The 21,136-nt window shown below is 39.3% G+C and overlaps 2 non-coding genes across 2 annotated transcripts; one reads left to right on the top strand and one right to left on the bottom strand.

Annotated features, from left to right (window-relative positions):
- The first annotated feature begins 550 nt into the window (after positions 1 to 550).
- Positions 551 to 658, top strand: LOC112787838 (small nucleolar RNA R71). Its single transcript, XR_003195227.1, has one exon. It is a non-coding gene; the product is annotated as a small nucleolar RNA R71 (small nucleolar RNA).
- A 14,463-nt stretch (positions 659 to 15,121) lies between these two features.
- On the bottom strand, positions 15,122 to 15,228 carry LOC112787999 (small nucleolar RNA R71). The gene has a single exon (XR_003195380.1). It is a non-coding gene; the product is annotated as a small nucleolar RNA R71 (small nucleolar RNA).
- Positions 15,229 to 21,136: the final 5,908 nt, after the last annotated feature.

The following is a 21,136-nucleotide window of genomic DNA, read 5'->3' as shown; positions in this document are numbered from 1 at the left end:
CTGTCTGTTGCTGAGAAGATGATGGAAAAGGTTTGCCATTGCTAAACCTATTTCTTCCACCATTATTGTTGTTGAATCCTTGTTGAGGCCTCTGTTGATCCTTCCATGAGAGGTTTGGGTGATTTCTCCATGAAGGATTATAGGTGTTTCCATAGGGTTCTCCCATGTAACTCACATCTTCCATTGCTGGGTTCTCAGGATCATAAGCTTCTTCTTTAGATGAAGCTTCTTTGGTACTGCCTGTTGCTGCTTTTATTCCAGACAGACTCTGAGAAATCATATTGACTTGTTGAGTCAATATTTTGTTCTGAGCTAGTATGGCATTCAGAGTATCAATTTCAAGAACTCCTTTCTTCTGATTTGTCCCATTATTCACAGGATTCCTTTTAGAGGTGTACATGAATTGGTTATTTGCAACCATCTCAATGAGTTCCTGAGCTTCTGCAGGCATCTTCTTCAGATGAAGAGATCCTCCAGTAGAGTTGTCCAATGACATCTTGGATAGTTCAGATAGACCATCATAGAAGATGCCTATGATGCTCCATTCTGAAAGCATGTCAGAAGGACACCTTCTGATCAATTGCTTGTATCTTTCCCAAGCTTCATAGAGGGATTCACCTTCCTTCTGTCTGAAGGTTTGGACTTCCACTCTAAGCTTGCTCAATTTTTGACGTGGAAAGAACTTTGCCAAGAAGGCATTAACTAGCTTTTCCCAAGAGTTCAGGCTATCTTTAGGTTGTGAATCCAACCATGTTCTAGCTCTGTCTCTTACAACAAAGGGAAAAAGCACGAGTTTATAGACCTCGGGATCAACCCCATTGGTCTTGACAGTGTCACAGATTTGCAAGAATTCAGCTAAGAACTGATGAGGATCTTCTAATGGAAGTCCATGAAACTTGTAATTCTGTTGCATCAAAGAAACTAATTGAGGCTTAAGCTCAAAGTTGTTTGCTCCAATGGTAGGGATTGAGATGCTGATGAGCGGATATTTTATACGCTTTTTGGGGTTAATTTCATATAGTTTTTAGTATGTTTTAGTTAGTTTTTAGTTTATTTTCATTAGTTTTTAGGAAAAATTCATATTTCTGGACTCTACTATGATTTGTGTATTTTTTTGTAATTTCAGGTATTTTTCTGGCTGAAATTGAGGGAGCTGAGCAAAAATCTGATTCAGGCTGAAAAAGGACTGCTGATGCTGTTGGATTCTGACCTTCCTGCACTCAAAGTGGATTTTCTGGAGCTACAGAACTCGAAATGGCGTGCTTCCAATTGCGTTGGAAAGTAGACATCCAGAGCTTTCCAGAAATATATAATAGTCCATACTTTGCTCAAGGATAGATGACGTAAACTGGCGTTCAACGCCAGTTTTCTGCCCAATTCTGGCGTCCAGCGCCAGAAAAGGATTAAAAGTTGGAGTTCAACGCCAGAAATGGATCCAAACCTGGCGTTGAACGCCCAAAATGGCCTTATGCACGTGGATTGCTTAAGTCTCAGCCCCAGCACACACCAAGTGGGCCCCAGAAGTGGATCTCTATACCATCTGTTATAGTTTACTCAATTTCTGTAAACCTAGGCTACTAGTTTAGTATTTAAACAACTTTTAGAGACTTATTTTGTATCTCATGACATTTTAGATCTGAACTTTGTACTCTTTGACGGCATGAGTCTCTAAACTCCATTGTTGGGGGTGAGGAGCTCTGCTGTGTCTCGATGAATTAATGCAAGTATTTCTGTTTTCCATTCAAACACGCTTGTTCCTATCTAAGATGTTCATTCGCGCTTAAATGTGATGGAGGTGATGATCTGTGATACTCATCACCTTCCTCAAACCATGAACGTGTGCCTGACAACCACCTCCGTTCTATATACGATTGAATGAGTATCTCTTAGATTCCTTAATCAGAATCTCCGTGGTATAAGCTAGAATTGATGGCGGCATTCATGAGAATCCAGAAAGTCTAAACCTTGTCTGTGGTATTCCGAGTAGGATTCAATGATCGAATGACTGTGACGAGCTTCAAACTCGCAAGTGCTGGGCGTTAGTGACAGACGCAAAAGGACGAAGAATCCTATTCCAGTATGATCGAGAACCGACAGATGATTAGCCGTGCTGGGACAGAGCATGTGAGCGTATTCTTCACTGAGAGGATGGGATGTAGCCATTGACGACGGTGAACCCCTACATACAGCTTGCCATAGGAGGACGTGCGTGCGTGAACAAGAAGACAGAGGAAAGCAGAGATTCAGAAGACAAAGCATCTCCAAAACTCCAACATATTCTCCATTACTGCATAACAAGTAACCTTTAATCCATGCTCTCTTATTTATTCGCAATTCAACTGATAAACATAATTGACTTCCTAACTAAGATTTACAAGATAACCATAGATTGCTTCAAACCAACAATCTCCGTGGGATTCGACCCTTACTCACGTGAGGTATTACTTGGACGACCCAGTGCACTTGCTGGTTAGTGGTACGAGTTGTGAAAAGTGTGATTCACAATTTGTGCACCAGATGCTTCTCCCATAGAAGTCAGGAGTAGGTATAGTAAAGTCACCAAACACCTTCCTTGCATTGTTGGCATTGTTGTTGTTTTCGGCTGCCATGGCTTCTTCTTGTTTGAAAAGCTCTGTTAGGTCCTCTACAGAGAGTTGTACTTTAGCTTCTCTTAGCTTTCGCTTCAAGGTCCTTTCAGGTTCAGGATCAGCCTCAACAAGAATGCTTTTGTCCTTGCTCCTGCTCATATGAAAGAGAACAGAACAAGAAAGTATGGAATCCTCTATGTTACAGTATAGAGATTCCTTGAAGTGTCAGAGGAAAAGAAGAATAGAAGGAGAAGGTAGATAGAAGAGAATTCGAACTTATCAAGAAGGATAGAGTTCGAATTGCACCTTGAGGAGGAGTGTTAGTCCCTTAAATAGAAGGATGTGAGAAGAGGGGAAGAATTTTCGAAATTAAAGTAAAAAGATTTGAAATAATTAAAAAAAAATTTGAAAATTTGATTGATGATTTTCGAAAACTAAGATTGGGAAAGAAATTAAGTGATTTTTGAAAAAGATTTTGAGATTAGAAATCAAAAAGATATGATTGAAAATTAATTTTGAAAGAGACGTGATTTGAAAAGATATGATTGAGAAGTTATAATTGAAAATCAAATTAAAAAGAAGAAAGTTTTCAAAACTAAAGTTGATTACTTGACTAACAAGAAATTAAAAGATATGATTCTAGAATTAAAATTTGATCCTTTCTTAATAGGCAAGTAACAACTTGAAAATTTTGAAGTAAATCATTAATTGTAGCAAGGATTTTCGAAAATAATAATAAATAAAAAAATGGAAAAAATTTGATTTTGAAGAGATATGATTGAAAAGATATAATTTGAAAAAGATTTGATTTTGAAAAATTATGAAGATTTGAAAAAAGTTTGAATTAAAAACAAAATCTTCCCTCTAGTGTCCTCCTGGCGTTAAACGCCCAGAATAGCATCCATTCTGGCGTTTAACGCCCAAAATCCTACCTTTTTGGGCGTTAAACGTCCAGCCAGGTACCCTGGCTGGCGTTTAAACGCCAGTTTTCCTTCTTCACTGGGCGTTTTGAACGCCCAGCTTTTTCTGTTTAATTCTTCTTCTGAATGTTCTGAATCTTCAATTCTCTATATTATTGACTTGAAAAGACACAATTTTGAAAATATTTTTGAATTTTTAATGATGAGAAACAATAAAACATGTAACTAAGATCAAATAAACAATGAATGCAAGGCACCAAACTTAAGAATTGATACTAACATACATAAAATATTTTTTATTTTTATGATTTTATAATTTTTTTTTGTGTGATTTTTTGAAAATTATATGGAAAAGAGAATAAAGAGATTCAAAACTTTTAATAAGAATTCCAGGAATCATGCAATGTTAGTCTAAAGCTTCAGCAGGACATTACATTCAGCAGCTAAATTGATGAGAATCAATCAGCTTTTGTGATGATAAAAACATCACCTTAAAACTCTAGAATCCAATCTTAAAAATTCTGAAAATTAAAAAGAAAAGTACCTAATCTAAGCAACAAGATGAACCGTCAGTTGTCCAAACTCGAACAATCCCCGGCATCGGTGCCAAAAACTTGGTGCACGAAATTGTGATCATCAACAATGGCGCCAAAGACTTGGAGCTCTCAAACGTGAATCACACTTTGTCACAATTCCGCACAACTAACCAGCAAGTGCACTAGGTCGTCCAAGTAATAAACCTTATGTGAGTAAGGGTCGATCCCAGGGAGATTGTCGGCTTGAAGCAAGCTATGGTCATCTTGTAGATCTCAATCAGGCGGATTCAAATGGTTATGGAGGATTGATAATTAAAAGATGAATAAAACATAAAATAAGATAAAGATAGAGATACTTATGTAATTCATTGGTAGGAATTTCAGATAAGCGTATGAAGATGCTTTGTTCCTCTTAAACCTCTGCTTTCCTATTGCCTTTTTCCAATCATTCATACTCCTTTCCATGGCAAGCTTTATGTTGGACATCACCGTTGTCAATGGCTACTTCCCGTTCTCTCAGTGAAAATGTTCTACGCACGCTGTCACCGCACGGCTAATCATCTGTCGGTTCTCGATCATGTTGGAATAGGATCCATTAATCCTTTTGCGTCTGTCACACGCCCAACAATCGCGAGTTTGAAGCTTGTCACAGTCATCCCTTCCCAGATCCTACTCAGAATACCACAGACAAGGTTTAGACGTTCCAGATCTCAGGAATGGCCGCCAATAATTCTAGCCTATACCATGAAGGTTCCAATCTTAGATTAGAAACCTAAGAGATACACATTCAAGCTTGTTTGCATGTAGAACGGAAGTGGTTGTCAGTCACGCATTCATAGGTGAGAATGGTGATGAGTGTCACATAATCATCACATTCATCATGTTCTTAGGTGCGAATGAATATCTTGGAGAAGAAATAGACTTGAGTTGAATAGAAAAACAATAGTACTTTGTATTAATTCATGAAGAACAGCAGAGCTCCACACCTTAATCTATGGTGTGTAGAAACTCCACCGTTGAAAATACATAAGAACAAAAGGTCTAGGCATGGCCGAATGGCCAGCCTCCCAAAGAGGGTTCAATCATCAAAACATGATTCCAGGATGATCAAAAGATTTTTTTTTAATACAATAGCAAAAGGTCCTATTTATAGAAACTAGTAGCCTAGGGTTACAGAAATAGGTAATTAATGCAGAAATCTTCTTTTGGGCCCACTTGGTGTGTGCTTAGGCTGAGCATTGAAGCTTTCACATGTAGAGACTTTTCTTGGAGTTAAACGCCAGCTTTTGTGCCAGTTTGGGCGTTTAACTCCAGCTTTTGTGCCAGTTCTGGCGTTAAACGCCAAAATTCTTGAGCTGACTTGGAATGCATGTTTGGGCCATCAAATCTTGGGCAAAGTATGGACTATTATATATTGCTGGAAAGCCCAGGATGTCTACTTTCCAACGCAAATAAGAGCACGCCAATTGGGCTTCGGTAGCTCCAGAAAATCTACTTCGAGTGCAGGGAGGTCAGAATCCAACAGCATCTGTAGTCCTTTTTCAGCCTCTGAATCAGATTTTTGCTCAGGTCCCTCAATTTCAGCCAGAAAATACCTGAAATCACAGAAAAACACAAAAACTCATAGTAAAGTCCAGAAATGTGATTTTTACTTAAAAACTAATAAAAACATAATAAAACTAACTAAAATATACTAAAAACATACTAAAAACGATGCCAAAAAGCGTATGAATTATCCGCTCATCAGACACGCAGAAGAATTACACAACCACCGAAAAGGAGTTGCTTGCAGTGGTTTATGCCATTGACAAGTTCAGATCTTATTTTGTAGGATCAAAAGTAATTGTGTATACTGACCATGCTGCCCTAAAATATCTCTTCACTAAGCAGGATTCAAAACCCAGACTCATAAGATGGGTGTTGCTTTTGCAAGAGTTTGATATGGAAATCAGAGACAGAAAAAGGACAGAGAACGAAGTAGCTAATCACCTGTCCCAGATAGAACCAGTAGTAGGAGCGTCCCTCCCTCCTACTGAGATCTCTGAAACCTTTTCGGATGAGCAACTCTTTGCCATTCAGGAAGTACTGTGGTTTGCAGACATTGCAAACTATAAAGCTGTGAGATTCATACCCAAGGAGTACAGTAAGCAGCAAACAAAAAAATTGGTTATTGATGCAAAGTACTACTTGTGGGATGAACCATATCTCTTTAAGAGGTGTGCAGACGGAATGATCCGTAGATGCGTGCCTAGAGAAGAGGCACAGAAAATCCTATGGCATTGCCATGGATCACAATATGGAGGATATTTTAGAGGTGAGCAAACAGCCACAAAGGTTCTCCAATGTGGCTTCTACTGGCCTACTCTCTATAAAGACTCCCGAGAGTTTGTACGTAACTGTGACAGTTGCTAGAGAGCTAGCAATCTGCCTCACGGTTATGCCATGCCTCAGCAAAGGATCTTAGAGATTGAGTTGTTTGATGTATGGGGTATTGACTTCATGGGGCCTTTCCCACCATCATACTCAAACACTTATATTCTGGTGGCAATAGACTATGTATGTAAATGGTAGAGGCAATTGCAATATCCAATAATGATACTAAGACAGTGATGAAGTTCCTCCAGAAGCATATCTTCAGCAGGTTCGGTGTCCCTAGGATACTGATCAGTGATGGAGGCACTCATTTCTGCAATAAACAGCTTGACTCTGCTCTAGTCCGTTATGGAATTAACCATAAAGTGGCCACTTCATATCATCTACAGACAAATGGGCAGGCTGAAGTCTTAAATAGAGAACTAAAACGAATCCTGGAACGGATTGTAAGTACCCGTAGAAGGGATTAGGCAAGAAGTCTAGATGATGCTTTGTGGGCATACAGAACCGCATTCAAGACTCCTATAGGGACCTCTCCATACTAGCTTGTGTATGGAAAAGCCTGTCATCTACTAGTGGAACTGGAAGACAAGGCCTACTGGGCAACCAGGTTCCTAAACCTTGATGCTAAGGTAGCTGGAGAGAAAAGATTACTCCAGTTGAATAAGCTGGAGGAGTACAGACTCAATGCTTTCTAAAATGCTAAAATTTACAAGGAGAAAGCAAAAAGATGGCATGACAGAAAGCTATCATCTAGAGTCTTTGAGCTAGGACAGAAGGTTCTGCTGTTTAACTCTAGGCTCAGATTGTTCCATGGGAAATTGAAATCCTGGTGGAAGGGACCATATGTGATTACAAGTGTGTCACCATATGGATATGTAGAGCTTCAGGATATTGACTCAGACAAAAAGTTCATTGTTAATGGACAGAGAGTCAAGCATTATCTTGAAGGCAATGTTGAGCAAGAGTGCTCAAAACTGCGATTAAATTAAAAGCTCAGTAAAAAGTCCAGCTAAAGACAGTAAAGAAGTGCTTATTGGGAGGCAACTCAGCCATTATAAAAAATTAGATGTTTATAACAATTATAAGTCTATTTAATTTTGTTATTCATGTTAGCTAAAGCATTTCAGTGAATAACTCAGGGAAATGAAGGTTCAGAACATAAAGCAGAGGAATCACAGAGAAAAAGGGCTCACTGGCGTTAAAACGCCAGTAAAGAGGCATTTTGGGCGTTTAAACGCCAATAAAGGTATCATTCTGGGCGTTTAGAAAAATGCCCAGTAAAGAAGGATTCCTGGCGTTTAACGCTAGCCAGGGTATCTGGTTGGGCGTTAAACGCCCAAAGAGGCAGTCAAGTGGGTGTTAAATGCCAGAATGGATAGCATTCTGGGCGTTTAATGCCAGGATGACACAAGGGAGGTAGTTTTGTTTCCAATTCAATTTTTTTCAATTTTTCATGTTTTAATTCATAATTTTTTGCATCAAACATATTTTAAAAATTCATCTTTCAATTTCTATTTTCAAATATTAATAATTTTTCCAATTCTTTTTAAATCTTTTTTTTTCAATTATTTTTAATTCTTTCCAAAACATTTTTCAAAAATTACATATCTTTTCACATTCTTTTCAACTCTTTTTAATTCTTCTTGTATACAGTAATAAGTTTTCAAAAATTAATTGCATCATTCTTCTTCTACACCCTTCTATCTTATTTTTCTCGAGGACGAGCAAACCTTTTAAGTTTGGTGTGGAAAAGCTCAGCTTTTTGCTTTCCATAACCACTAATGGCACTTACGGCCGGAGAAACCTCTAGAAAGAGGAAAGGGAAGGCAGTTGCTTCCAACTCTGAGTCATGGGAGATAGAGGGATTCATCTCAAAAGCCCATCACTAGAGAGAGGATGGAGTAAACAAGAGAGCCCACTCATGGACCTCAAACAAGAGCACTCCATTATCTTCCATGAAATCAGAGAGGACCAAAAGGCCATGAGAGAGGAGCAACAAAGGCAAGGAAGAGATATTAAGGAGCTCAAGCACTCCATAGGATCTTCAAGAGGAAGAACTAGCCGCCTTCACTAAGGTGGACCCGTTCTTTAATCTCCTTGTTTATTTGCTTTTTTGTTTTCGTTTCTATGCTTTATGTTTTGTCTATGTTTATGTCTTCATTACATGATCATTAGTGTCTATGTCTTAATGCTATGAATGTCCATGAATCTTTCACCTTTCCTAAATGAAAAATATTTTTATTTGCAAAAGAACAAGAAGTACATGGATTTCGAAATTTATCTTGAAATTAGTTTAATTATTTTGATGTGGTGGCAATACTTTTTGTTTTCTGAATGAATGCTTGAACAGTGCATATTTTTTTATTTTGTTGTTTATGAATGTTAAAATTATTGGCTCTTGAAAGAATAATGAAAAAGGAGAAATGTTATTGATAATCTGAAAAATCATAAAATTGATTCTTGAAGCAAGAAAAAGCAGTGAAAAGCTTACAAAAAAAAAAGGAAAAAAAAAGTGGAAAAAAAAAAAGAAGAAGAAAAAGAAAGAAAAAGAAAAGGCAAGCAGAAAAAGCCAATAACCCTTAAACCAAAAGGCAAGGATAAAAAGGATCCAAGACTTTGAGCATTAATGGACAGGAGGGTCCAAAGTAATAACATCCTGGCCTAAGCGGCTAAATCAAGCTGTCCCTAACCATGTGCTTGTGGCGTGAAGGTGTTAAGTGAAAAGTTTGAGACTGAGCGATTAAAGTCATGGTCCAAAGCAAAAAGAGTGTGCTTAAGAGCTCTGGGCACTTCTAATTGGGGACTCTAGCAAAGCTGAGTCACAATCTGATAAAGGTTCACCCAGTCATGTGTCTGTGGCATTGATGTATCCGGTGGTAATACTGGAAAACAAAATGCTTAGGGTCACGGCCAAGACTCATAAAGTAGCTGTTTTCAAGACTCAACATACTGAACTAGGAGAATCAATAACACTATCTGAATTCTGAGTTCCTATGGAGGCCAATCATTCTAAACTTCAAAGGATAAAGTGAGATGCCAAAACTGTTCAGAAGCAAAAAGCTACTAGTCCCGCTCATCTAGTTGAAACTAATCTTCATTGATATTTTTGAAATTTATTATATATTCTCTTCTTTTTATCCTATTTTGTTTTTAGTTGCTTGGGGACAAGCAACAATTTAAGTTTGGTGTTGTGATGAGTGGATAATTTATACCCTTTTTGGCATTATTTTTACATAGTTTTTAGTATGATATAATTACATTTTATTATATTTTTATTAGTTTTTATTCAAAAATCACATTTCTGGACTCTACTATGAGTTTGTGTATTTTTCTGTGATTTCAGGTATTTTCTGGCTGAAATTGAGGGACCTGAGCAAAAATCTAATTCAGAGGCTGAAAAAAGGACTGCAGATGCTGTTGGATTCTGACCCTCCTACACTCTAAGTGGATTTTCTAGAGCTACAGAAGCCCAATTGGCGCGTTCTCAATTGCGTTGGAAAATAGACATCTTGGGCTTTCCAGCAATATATAATAGTACTTTTGACTATGGCATTGCATTTTCTTCTGGTACATATACCTTAACTTATTCATAGTTTATTTCTAGCTATTGCATTTGGTATTTTTGCTTTTGCTTGGTATATATGCTATAGATAGAAGTTGTGATTGGATGTTGTGAATAGTATAGTACCTAGTTCATTTTGTTCTAAATGTTCATGATGATTTTTGGATAATGAAAATTAGGAAAAGAACTAGAAATTTTTAAAATTGCATCCATCGCAGCCTACATACATACATAGGAAATAATTTTGGCAAAAACAACAAAAATTTTCAAGAAATCTCTTTTAGGGCATTCCATTGATTAGATTCAACATATTGTTTTTCAATCTTACTTGAATTATTTTGTGGAACATAGTCTTAGAGCTAAGAACACACAACCTTGTGAGGTTTGAGCCTAATTGTGTGGTTGCATCATATGACCACTATTTTCATTCTTGTATGTGTTGTTCTCTTTCTATGATTGTGATGAGCGGATAATTTATACCCTTTTTGGCATAGTTTTTACATAGTTTTTAGTATGATTTAATTACTTTTTATTATGTTTTTACTAGTTTTATTCAAAAATCACATTTCTGGACTCTACTATGAGTTTGTGTGTTTTTTTGTGATTTCAGGTATTTTCTGGCTGAAATTGAGATACCTGAGCAAAAATATGATTCAGAGGCTGAAAAAAGACTGCAGATGCTGTTGGATTCTGACCCTCCTGCACTCGAAGTGGATTTTTTGGAGCTACAGAAGCCTAATTGGTGCGCTCTTAATTGCCTTGAAAAATAGACATCTTGGGCTTTCCAGCAATTTATAATAGTCTATACTTTGCCCGAGATTCGATGGCCCAAACTGGCGTTAAAAGCCAGCCAAAAACTTTCTGGCGTAAAACGCCAGAACTGGCATAATTCTTGGCGTTAAACGCCCATTTTGGCAGCCAGGGTGGCGTTTAACTCCAACTTTGGGCATATGCACGTGAAAGCTTGAAAGCTCAGCCCAGACACGCACCAAGTGGGTCCCGGAAGTGGATTTCTGCACTATCTGCACATAGTTACTCATTTTCTGTAAACCTAAGTTACTAGTTTTTTTAGAGATTCATTTTGTAACTCATGACATTTTACGTCTCATATTGTATTTTCTACGGGATGAGTCTCTAGACCCCATAGGTGGGGGTGAGGAGCTCTGTTGTGTTTCAATGGATTAATGCAATTACTACTGTTTTCTATTCAATCACGCTTGATTCTATTCTAAGATACTCACTCGTACTTCAATATAGAGAGTGTGGTGATCCGTGACACTCATCATTATTCTCAATTCTATGAACGCATGCCTGACAACCACTCCCATTCTATCTGAGCTCAATGTAGTCATTGGGTGACAGCTTGAGTGCGTATCTCTTGGGTCTCTGATCCACGGACCAAGTCCGTGAGATTAGAACCTTCGTGGTAGAGGCTAGAACCAATTGGCAGCATTGCTGGGATCCGAAAAGTCTAAACCTTGTCTGTGGTATTCCGAGTAGGATCTGGGAAGGGATTACTGTGACGAGCTTCAAACTCACGAATGTTAGGCGCAGTGAGAGTGTGCAAAAGGATAGAGAGATCCTATTCCGACGCTAGTGAGAACCGATAGATGATTAGCCGTGTGGTAGCTGTACCTGGTATTTGTCATCCGAGATGAGAAATCCGATAGTTGATTAGCCGTACAGAGATCGTACCTGGTATTTTTCATCCGAGAGGATCATACAGCTTGCCATTGAAGGATGCCATGCGTGTTTGGAGAAGAAGACAGTAGGAAAGCAGAGATTCGGATGATAGAGCATCTCCGGAACCTCAACCTATTCCTCATTACTGAATCACGAGTACCATTTATTTCATGTTATTCACTTTTCATAAACATATTCAATTATCTCATTTAAATCTCCTGAGTAAGATTTAGAAGATAACCATAGCTTGCTTTAAGCTGACAATCTCTGTGGGATCGACCCTTGATGCCAGGGCATCTTGGCCAGTTTCACTGACCTTTTCTTTACTGTTTTTAGGTTAGTTTCATGCATTTCTTTAGGAAATAAGCTAGTTTTGGGTAAATATTCACTTATGCCTTGACTCAAGCATACATTGTGCATTTTACATGATTTCATGAGGATTTTGCATAAGTTTAGTGACAAATATTATGTTGCATTACTCATGACTTGGACTAGAGCTTTGATGCACTTTGTTGCTTGATTTCAAGACCAAAAAGAAGCAAGAAAAGGGGAGGTAACTTGCAAGATTAATGAGAAAAGTGATTGCCAATAACACTCTCAAAAAAGCCATCAATGCCCACGTTACAGAGTCACGTTAACCAAGTTAACGTGAACTCTAACGTGGAGAAGAGAAGTTGAGCCAACGTTAGTGACACTCAACATTGTCACTAACGTTGGCAATTACTCATAAGTGGCCACGTTAGAAGCCACGTTAACCTAGTTAATGTGGCCTCTAACGTTAAAGGGGGGAAGAGAAGCCAACGTTAGTGACACTCAACATTGTCACTAACGTTGGCCTATGGTGCAAAGTACCACGTTAACTCGTGGGAACTAACGTAGAGGATGAAGAGTTGTCGACAACGTTAGTGACACTCAACATTATCACTAACGTTGAAGCAACCACACAACCCCCAAGAGTCACGTTAACTTCCACGTTAACTTGGTTAACGTGGAAGCTAACGATGAGAAATGATGGATGAGCCAACGTTAGTGACACTCAACATTGTCACTAACGTTGGGATGGCTAAAAGATGGCCACGTTAGAAGCCACGTTAACCTAGTTAACGTTGACTCCAACGTGAGACCTAGGGGCACATTGGAACGTTAGTGACAATGTTGAATGTCACTAAAGTTCTCGAAGGATGGCAAAGGCCACGTTAGAAGCCACGTTAACCTAGTTAACGTGAGCTTTAACGTGAAGCAAGAAGGGGCACACTGGAACGTTAGTGACAATGTTGAGTGTCACTAACGTTCTCGAAGGTTGACAAGGCAACGTTAAAAGCCACGTTAACCTAGTTAACGTGGGTTTTAACATGAGGCAAAAGGGGTGCATTGGAACGTTAGTGACAATGTTAAGTGTCACTAACGTTCCCGAACTTGGAATTTCACTAAATGATTAACACTCCTTACGCCCTGAGCTTAAGTCTCTGCCCACTCCGCACTTTCTCTCTGCAAGTAAAGCCAAGCCCAAATAAAGAAAGGAACTGCTTTAAACTCAAGATCCAAAGGCCCAAGACTTGAAGAGTGAACTAGAAGCTGAGAAGAGTAGTATATATAGGAGTGGCTTTGAATTGTAAAGGAGAACTGGAGGCTGAAGAACCACTCTCTGTATTTTACTTTCTTTGCAATTTCTAGTTTTATGATGTATTCTCCATCTTTGTTTTCATCTTCAAGAGCTATGAATAACTAAACCCCTTTCATTGGGTTAGGGAGCTCTGTTGTAATTTGATGGATCAATACTAATCTTCATTGTTCTTCTTCTATCTTTCCTCTTGATTTTACTTGAAAGCTTTCGATCTTCATCCAATTGAGTAGTTATCTTGGAAGAGAAGCTATTCAAACTTGGATCTCTTTTGAACCTTGGAAGAGGAATGAAGAGGTCAAGCTAGAAATGCTTTCTCATGCTGGACCAAATTGGGTTTGGATGGGTATGTGACTGTAACCCTCTCAATACTTGGTTTGGGAAATGCATGTGGTATAATCAATGACCATACTTCATCTCTTCTCATGAGCAATTGACCAAGGAATTGGCTATTGATCAAGATTTGAGAGATTGAATTGCAAGAAATTGTAATTCAATCACTTAAGATTGCCATGGAGATGAATGAGTGCATTGATTGAGGAAGAGATGAAAATGAACTTGATCCGGAGAATTGCAACATCTCTTAAGCCCAATGAACTCCCCATCTCTAATCTTACCCATTCTCTTTAATTTCTGCGATTTACTTTTATGAGCAAATCCCCCATTCCCATTTACAATTCTGCAATTTATTTTCAGTCATTTACTTCCAGTTCTTTAATTCTAGCATTTACTTTTCTGTTATTTACATTCCCGCCATTTTATTTTCTACAACTCTCAACCCAAATTCTGGACTCGCTCAACTAGAACATTCTTCTAATTAAAGTTGCTTGATCAATCAATCCCTGTGGGATTCGACCTCACTCTATTGTGAGTTTTTACTTGACGACAACTTCGGTACACTTGCCGAAGGAAGATTTGTTGAGAGACAAGTTTTCCCCGCATCAAGTTTATGGTGCCGTTGCCGGGGATTGATTGTGCATCAATAATGATTAGATTGGAAGATCACTAGATTGAGCATTTTATTTTGTGAATTTCATTTTTCTGTTTGAGTGATTTACTTTTTGTTTTAGCTAAACTTCTTCCCTTCTCCATCTACTCTTTTGTTTTTCTTTGTTATTTTCAATTCTATTTGCTAACCCACTAACTGTTTGATATATTGCATCACCCACAACTAACATCAATTCTGACACAAATACTGTCTGCACCTATTTTCTCTGCTTGTACTTGTTGGTTGTATGACAGGGAGAAGAAGCGGGGCTTCAACTTCCTTTGATTCTGAACCAGAGAGAACCTTCCTTAGACTAAGGAGGGAGGCAAAAGGAAAATGAGTAGTTGGTGCTGAAGAAGAGGAGGAACAGTTTGAGGAATACTTTGAACCAAACATGGAAGAAAACATGGAAAATCATCATGAAGAAGAGACTCACAACCATGGCAGAGGAGGTGGAGCAAATCATGCTGGGGAGGATAGAAGAGTTTTGGACTCTTACATTAATCCAAACCCAGGCAATTGTGGAAGTAGCATCCAAAAGCCAACAATCCATGCCAACAACTTTGAACTTAAACCACAGCTCATCACCCTTGTTCAGAACAACTGTTCGTTTGAAGGAGGTGTTCAAGAAGATCCCAACCAACATTTGTCCACCTTCCTGAGAATATGTGACACAGTGAAATCTAATGGTGTTCATCCTGACGCCTATAGATTGCTCTTATTTCCCTTCTCACTTAGAGACAAGGTAGCCAAGTGGCTGGAATCCTTCCCAAGGGAGAGCTTAACAACTTGGGAGGATGTGGTGAACAAATTCTTAGCAAGATTCTACCCTCATCAACGAATCAATAGGCTGAGAGCTGAGGTTCAACCCTTCAGGCAACAGGATGGTGAGACTCTGTATGAAGCATGAGAGAGGTTCAAAGACTTAACAAGGAGGTATCCACCTGACAAGTTCAACGAATGGGTCCAGCTGCACATTTTCTATGAAGGGCTCTCTTATGAGTCAAAGAAGGCAGTAGACCATTCATCTGGAGGGTCCTTGAACAAGAAGAAGACCATTGAGGAAGCCATAGATGTTATTGAAACAGTAGCATAAAACGACTACTTCTATGCTTCCGAAAGAGGGAACACAAGAGGAGTGATGGAGCTAAACAATGTAGACGCTCTGTTGGCCCAAAACAAGCTCATTACCCAGCAGCTGGCTGACCTCACCAAGAAGATGGAGATGAACCAAGTAGCAGCAATCTCCACTTCATCAACAACACAAGAAGGAGTAAACCAAGAAGCAGAAGGGAGTCAGGAGCAAGCCAACTACATTGGGAATTCACCAAGGAAAAACTATGATCCATACTCCAAGACTTACAACCCTGGATGGAGAAATCACCCAAACTTTGGGTGGGGAAGTGAGCAAGATCAAAACCAAGACTAGAGACGTTACAACTCCAACAACAATGCAGCTCACCAACAATTCACCCAGAGGACATCTCAACACCCCCACAACAACACTTCTCCACATACTTATCAAAACCAAAATAGCACATCTGCTCCGAACCACTCATCAATTGATGACAGGCTCTCTAAGATTGAAGCCTTACTTGAAAGAATATGCCAAGAGATTCAAGAAAATAAAGTGTTCAAAGAGGAGGTGCAAGCCAATATTAAGAACCAGGGAGAAACCATTAGGAAGATGGAATTCCAGGTGGGATATTTAGCTGAGAAGATTTCCAAACCTACTGATAGCTTCCCAAGTGACACTGAGAAAAACCCCAAGGGAGAAGAAAAGAAAGTAAGATGGGAAGATTGCAAAATGGTCACTACAAGTGATCAAGAGATTGAAGACAAGCAAGGCAAAATGTGCAAACAACCTGAAGACAACCCAACAAAGGAGGAGGATAGAGATCACAAAGAACCAGAAATCTCACAACAAGAGCTGCTGAAGCTCTATGCACCATTCCCTCAACTGCTCAATGGTGCTGTGGGAAAAAGAATATATTCAAGGTTCCTAGACTTGTTTGCATCTCTGCATGTGAACATACCATTCATCAAGGCAATTCAACAAATGCCTGCATTCATCAAGTATATGAAGGAACTTCTTCCCAGGAAAAGCTCACTCAAGGGAGGGCAGACTATAGTGATGAACAAGGAATGTAGTGCCCTTATTCAACCTGAGTTACCTACAAAAAGAAGAGACCCAGGAAGTTTTCATATACCTTGTGCCATAGGTGAAAACATGTTCGACAGAGCACAATGCGATTTAGGGGCCAGCATCAACTTACTGCCCTTATCCCTGGTGAAGAGGCTGCAGATCAATGCGATAATGCCCACAGATGTCATCATGAGACTGGCTGACAAAACTCAAAAGCAAGCAATAGGAGTGGTGGAAAATGTGTTGCTAAAGGTTGGGAAGTACTTTCTCCCAACAGACTTTGTCATTCTGGACATGGAAGAAAGTCACACTCACCCAATCATATTGGGAAGACCATTTCTAGCTACGGCCAGAGCACTTATCGATGTAGAGAAATGGGAGCTAATATTGAGAATCCATGGTGAACGACTCAGCTTCAATGTTTTCAAACTCTCATAAGAAACAGATCAAGAGGACAAGGAACTAAGCACAAATGATAATGAGACACTGAAGGAGGAAACAAGTACTGAAGCACAGCCAGTTCATTCTGAGACCCCCTTAACTGACAAACAAGGAAAACAGCAATTTCCACAACTCAAGGAAAAGTTGGAGGAACCCAAACCTCTAGAGGCAGGTGAAGACAGCATCACAACTCCTTGGAGAAAAGAGGTCACCAAGGGGAAGGCAACCTTAAAAGAAAAAAAGAAGAAGGTACCAAGGAGATGGAGGAACAAGAAGATCCCTACGGAAGACTTCTCTCCAGGGGATAGAGTTGTCTCAGCTTACTTCCCAGATATTCCCCCTAATCTCCCTACTGTACCATCTCAATTACCTAAGGTCTTCACTATCAACAGAGTTCTTTCCCTGGAACATGTGGAGATCATTGATCCAACCAATGGATACAAGTCCACAGCAAGAGGGGAGGACTTTAAGCACTACCAACCACCGTGATGAAAGAAAAATGTCAAGCTAGTGACGCTAAAGAAGCGCTTCATGGGAGGCAACCCATGTTTTATATGCTTTCAGATGATAATGAATAAGTCAATCTTTATGATTTCAACCCAAACTTGACAAACACTTGGTGAATTCTTTATCATGCAGTATATAGTGAAGAACAAGTTTGGTGTTCAAAGCAAACCAAGATGCATGCTAGTCTTGGAAGCTTTGAACAAAACTTTTCATCACATTGCTTCAAACTAAGTTTGGTGTCACCCCATGGTGCCACCAAAATGCATATAAGGACCCACCAATAGTTAGCTAGTTAGTTGGAATTCATAAACAAATAATCAAATCCTTTCTTTCATTTTATTCTAGCCATAGAGTTTTAATTTTTTTTTATTAATTTCCTTATTTCAAATCTTTATAGGAAAGGAAAAGAAGCATAAAAAGGGATTAATGGGACAATTAAATGGAGGAGATTTTGCCACTTAAAGAAGAGGGGTTACACACTTGTTCTAAAGAGGGAATACGTTGGGAAACGCTGCCATGCAACATTGGAGAAAGAAAACCCTTGAAGACCGAACCAATCACTCTCATTAAAGTGATGATCCTTGTCTTTCCTTCATATACAACCCCATCCGTCTATCTAGTAAACATTCATGCAATCCACACCCTTCACTCACTCATGATTTTCTTATATAAGTGAACCTTAGTGCATGATCACTCCTCACATCCAAATCCCCACTCTCCATACTTCTATTGGCACACTAAAACTCTTCATCACAAATTGCCTTAACCAACCCACTCTTCATCTATCCGAAGCCCCAAATCCCCTCAAACAACAATTCAAGTCATGGCATCATCAAGCTCAAAGAGGCAAAAGAGGAAGGGGCCTATGGAGAGTGCTCCTTTTGATGACAAGAGATTCAAGACTGCCTTTCATGAGCATGAATTTGAGTGGATAAGTGCCAGAAGGATATTGCCAGAATTAATCTTCCAAATCAATGCCAATGAATCACCACAGATTTGGAGAAAAATCGAACAGAGGGAGTGGCAATTGCTCACCAGTCCAGAGGAGAAGATCAATGAAAACCTCATCAAAGAATTCTATGCAAATGCAGTTAGAGAGGATAAGACCAAAGCCCCAACCTTCAAAAGCTATGTGAGAGGAAGGGAGGTGGACTTCAGCCCAAGTGCCATAACAAGAGCTCTTCACTTAAAATCACCTCATTTTGATGAGGAGAGTTATCAGGCAAGGATAAGTAGAAGCCCTGATAAGGATGAGCTCTCAGAAATAGCATCAGATATCTGTGTCATAGCCGCTGACTGGGAGAGGTATTCAGATGGGAGACCAAAATTCATAAAAAAGGGAGACCTTCACCCTAAAGCCAAAGGGTAGTTTGAGCTTGTAAGGAGGTCCATCCTACCAGCTGCTAATAATTCAGAGGTTAACATCAATCGAGCCACTATGGTACAATGCTTAGTGCAAGGTGGGGAAATCAAAGTGCATGAGCTCATTGCCGAAGGGATTCAAGAGTCAGCTGAGAAAGCTGACTCAGGTGCCAGACTTTGGTACCCCAGCACCATTCTCCGCTTATGCAACAAGGCCAAGGTAATATTTGAGGACAGCAGCCCAGACTGGGTGAACCCAGGGAGGCCAGTCACACTCGAGCGAATGGTCTATACCACACCGGCTCAGCAACTAAGAAGGCCACATATAGGAAGGCAAAGGGCCCAGGAAGAAGCTCATCAAGAGGAATATCATCAAGAAGAATATCAACAAGAAGAGCATCATGACCCAGCCAACTTGAATATGACTCACCTTCTAAGAGCCATTGAAGATTTGGGACAGAGACATATGAAAGGACAAGAGCAAATGCTGAACCTTCAAACCAACTGGCTGAGCCAACAAGAAGCATGGCAAAAACAACAAATGGAGCAGCAACAGAAACACTACTCCCGGCTCACTCAAGCCATCAACCAAGTGAATGAGAGGCAAGAACTTCAAGAGAAGCACTTGCAAGAACTCAACCAGCGGCAGATAGCCCAAATGAAAACTTTCAATGAGTTCAGTGTACTCAATGAAGGAAGGCAACTACATAGGGAGGAGTTCTATGTAAACACTCAAGCCAAGTTGAACTACATGACCAGTAATATGCATCAGCTACACTATGCCATCCCTACATATGATGAGGTCCAAAAAGATTTTGTAGAACAAGAAGAGAGGAAGGTGAAATAGCAAAAGGAGACACTCAAGAAGAAGATGGAAGATGGTGGTTTCTGAAAGAAGCTGCTTGGAAAAGGCAAAGGAAGTGGAAGCACAAGCATTCAAGAGAGACACAATGAGGACAAGCAAGGAGGAGAGCAGGGGCATCCACATGAATGAAAGGTGTTGGAGTTCTTTTTAGTCCATTGTTTTATATGCTTTAAATAAGGAAGATCTTGTATGAAATAGAACCTGCTTCCATGTTATGTTTAAACTTCTTAAAATTCTGTCTTTTAAGTTTTCCTTCTGAATAGGTCCATGATTTCTGGTTTAAATGTCATTGCATCATTCCCTTATTTACTTGTAAGCTTGTCCCTTTTTATCAAATGAAGAAGAGAATGTTTATGTTCTTAAAAGACCAGAGTAGGGTTCCTAATGTGGAGGTGCATTCATGAATCTTTGGGGTAGTCATAAGTTAGCTAAGTTGGTTCAACCACAAGGTTAGGAGGACAACTATCTATCCTGAATACTTGACTTTGGATATACCCATGAGACTGAGCATATGATAGATCCTAATAAGAGAAAAGGGAAAGAATAATGGAAGTGAAAAAAACAAAAGAAAAAGAGTAAGCAATAAGGCTAGGCATCAATGGTTTTAAGCTTGAGGCAAGTGTCTGTGGTGCTCCTGTGTGAGGGATCTACTTGGATGAATAAGCTCTTAGGGGTGCTTTATCACTTGGTAACTTGGGTTAACTAACCCGGGATTATCAGCTAAAAATCCACTATCAAGAGTAACCCTCACAACAGAACACTTAGTAACCCAAAGAGGTGCTGGACACCAAGGTCTCAAGAAAAGAAAATAAATAAACTAAATGCCTGTAGTGTCTATGTATGGGGGATAGGCTTGAGGGAGTAAGTCCTTAGGAGTGTCTCAACACCTAGCACCTTGAACCAACTGGTTCGGGAGTGTTGGCTGAAAGCTTATCTTAAAGAGTTGCCCCCTTACAGAGCACCTAGCCTAAATAACACAAACAACCCTTGTAATAACAATAAAAGGATCAATGAATAAAAGTCTCATGGGATATGAACAAAGTGGGTGTTTTAGGACAAAATAAAGGTCTGAAAGCCAGTAATGGAATGAACCTAAGTTGCTATGCATGAAACCACCATAAAATCAGTAATATGACTTCCACAAGGATGACTCATTCCTCTGGATATTCCATTCATCATTCTCTTGTTCCAGTACTTGCTTAGGGACAAGCAAGCTTTAAGTTTGGTGTTGTGATGCCAGGGCATCTTGGCCAGTTTCACTGACCTTTTCTTTACTGTTTTTAGGTTAGTTTCATGCATTTCTTTAGGAAATAAGCTAGTTTTGGGTAAATATTCACTTATGCCTTGACTCAAGCATACATTGTGCATTTTACATGATTTCATGAGGATTTTGCATAAGTTTAGTGACAAATATTATGTTGCATTACTCATGACTTGGACTAGAGCTTTGATGCACTTTGTTGCTTGATTTCAGGACCAACAAGAAGCAAGAAAAGGGGAGGTAACTTGCAAGATTAATGAGAAAAGTGATTGCCAATAAC

This window comes from Arachis hypogaea, chromosome 20 (assembly GCF_003086295.3).
Source record: "Arachis hypogaea cultivar Tifrunner chromosome 20, arahy.Tifrunner.gnm2.J5K5, whole genome shotgun sequence".
Lineage (NCBI taxonomy): Eukaryota > Viridiplantae > Streptophyta > Magnoliopsida > Fabales > Fabaceae > Arachis > Arachis hypogaea.
This window is presented reverse-complemented; position numbering and strand designations above follow the sequence as displayed.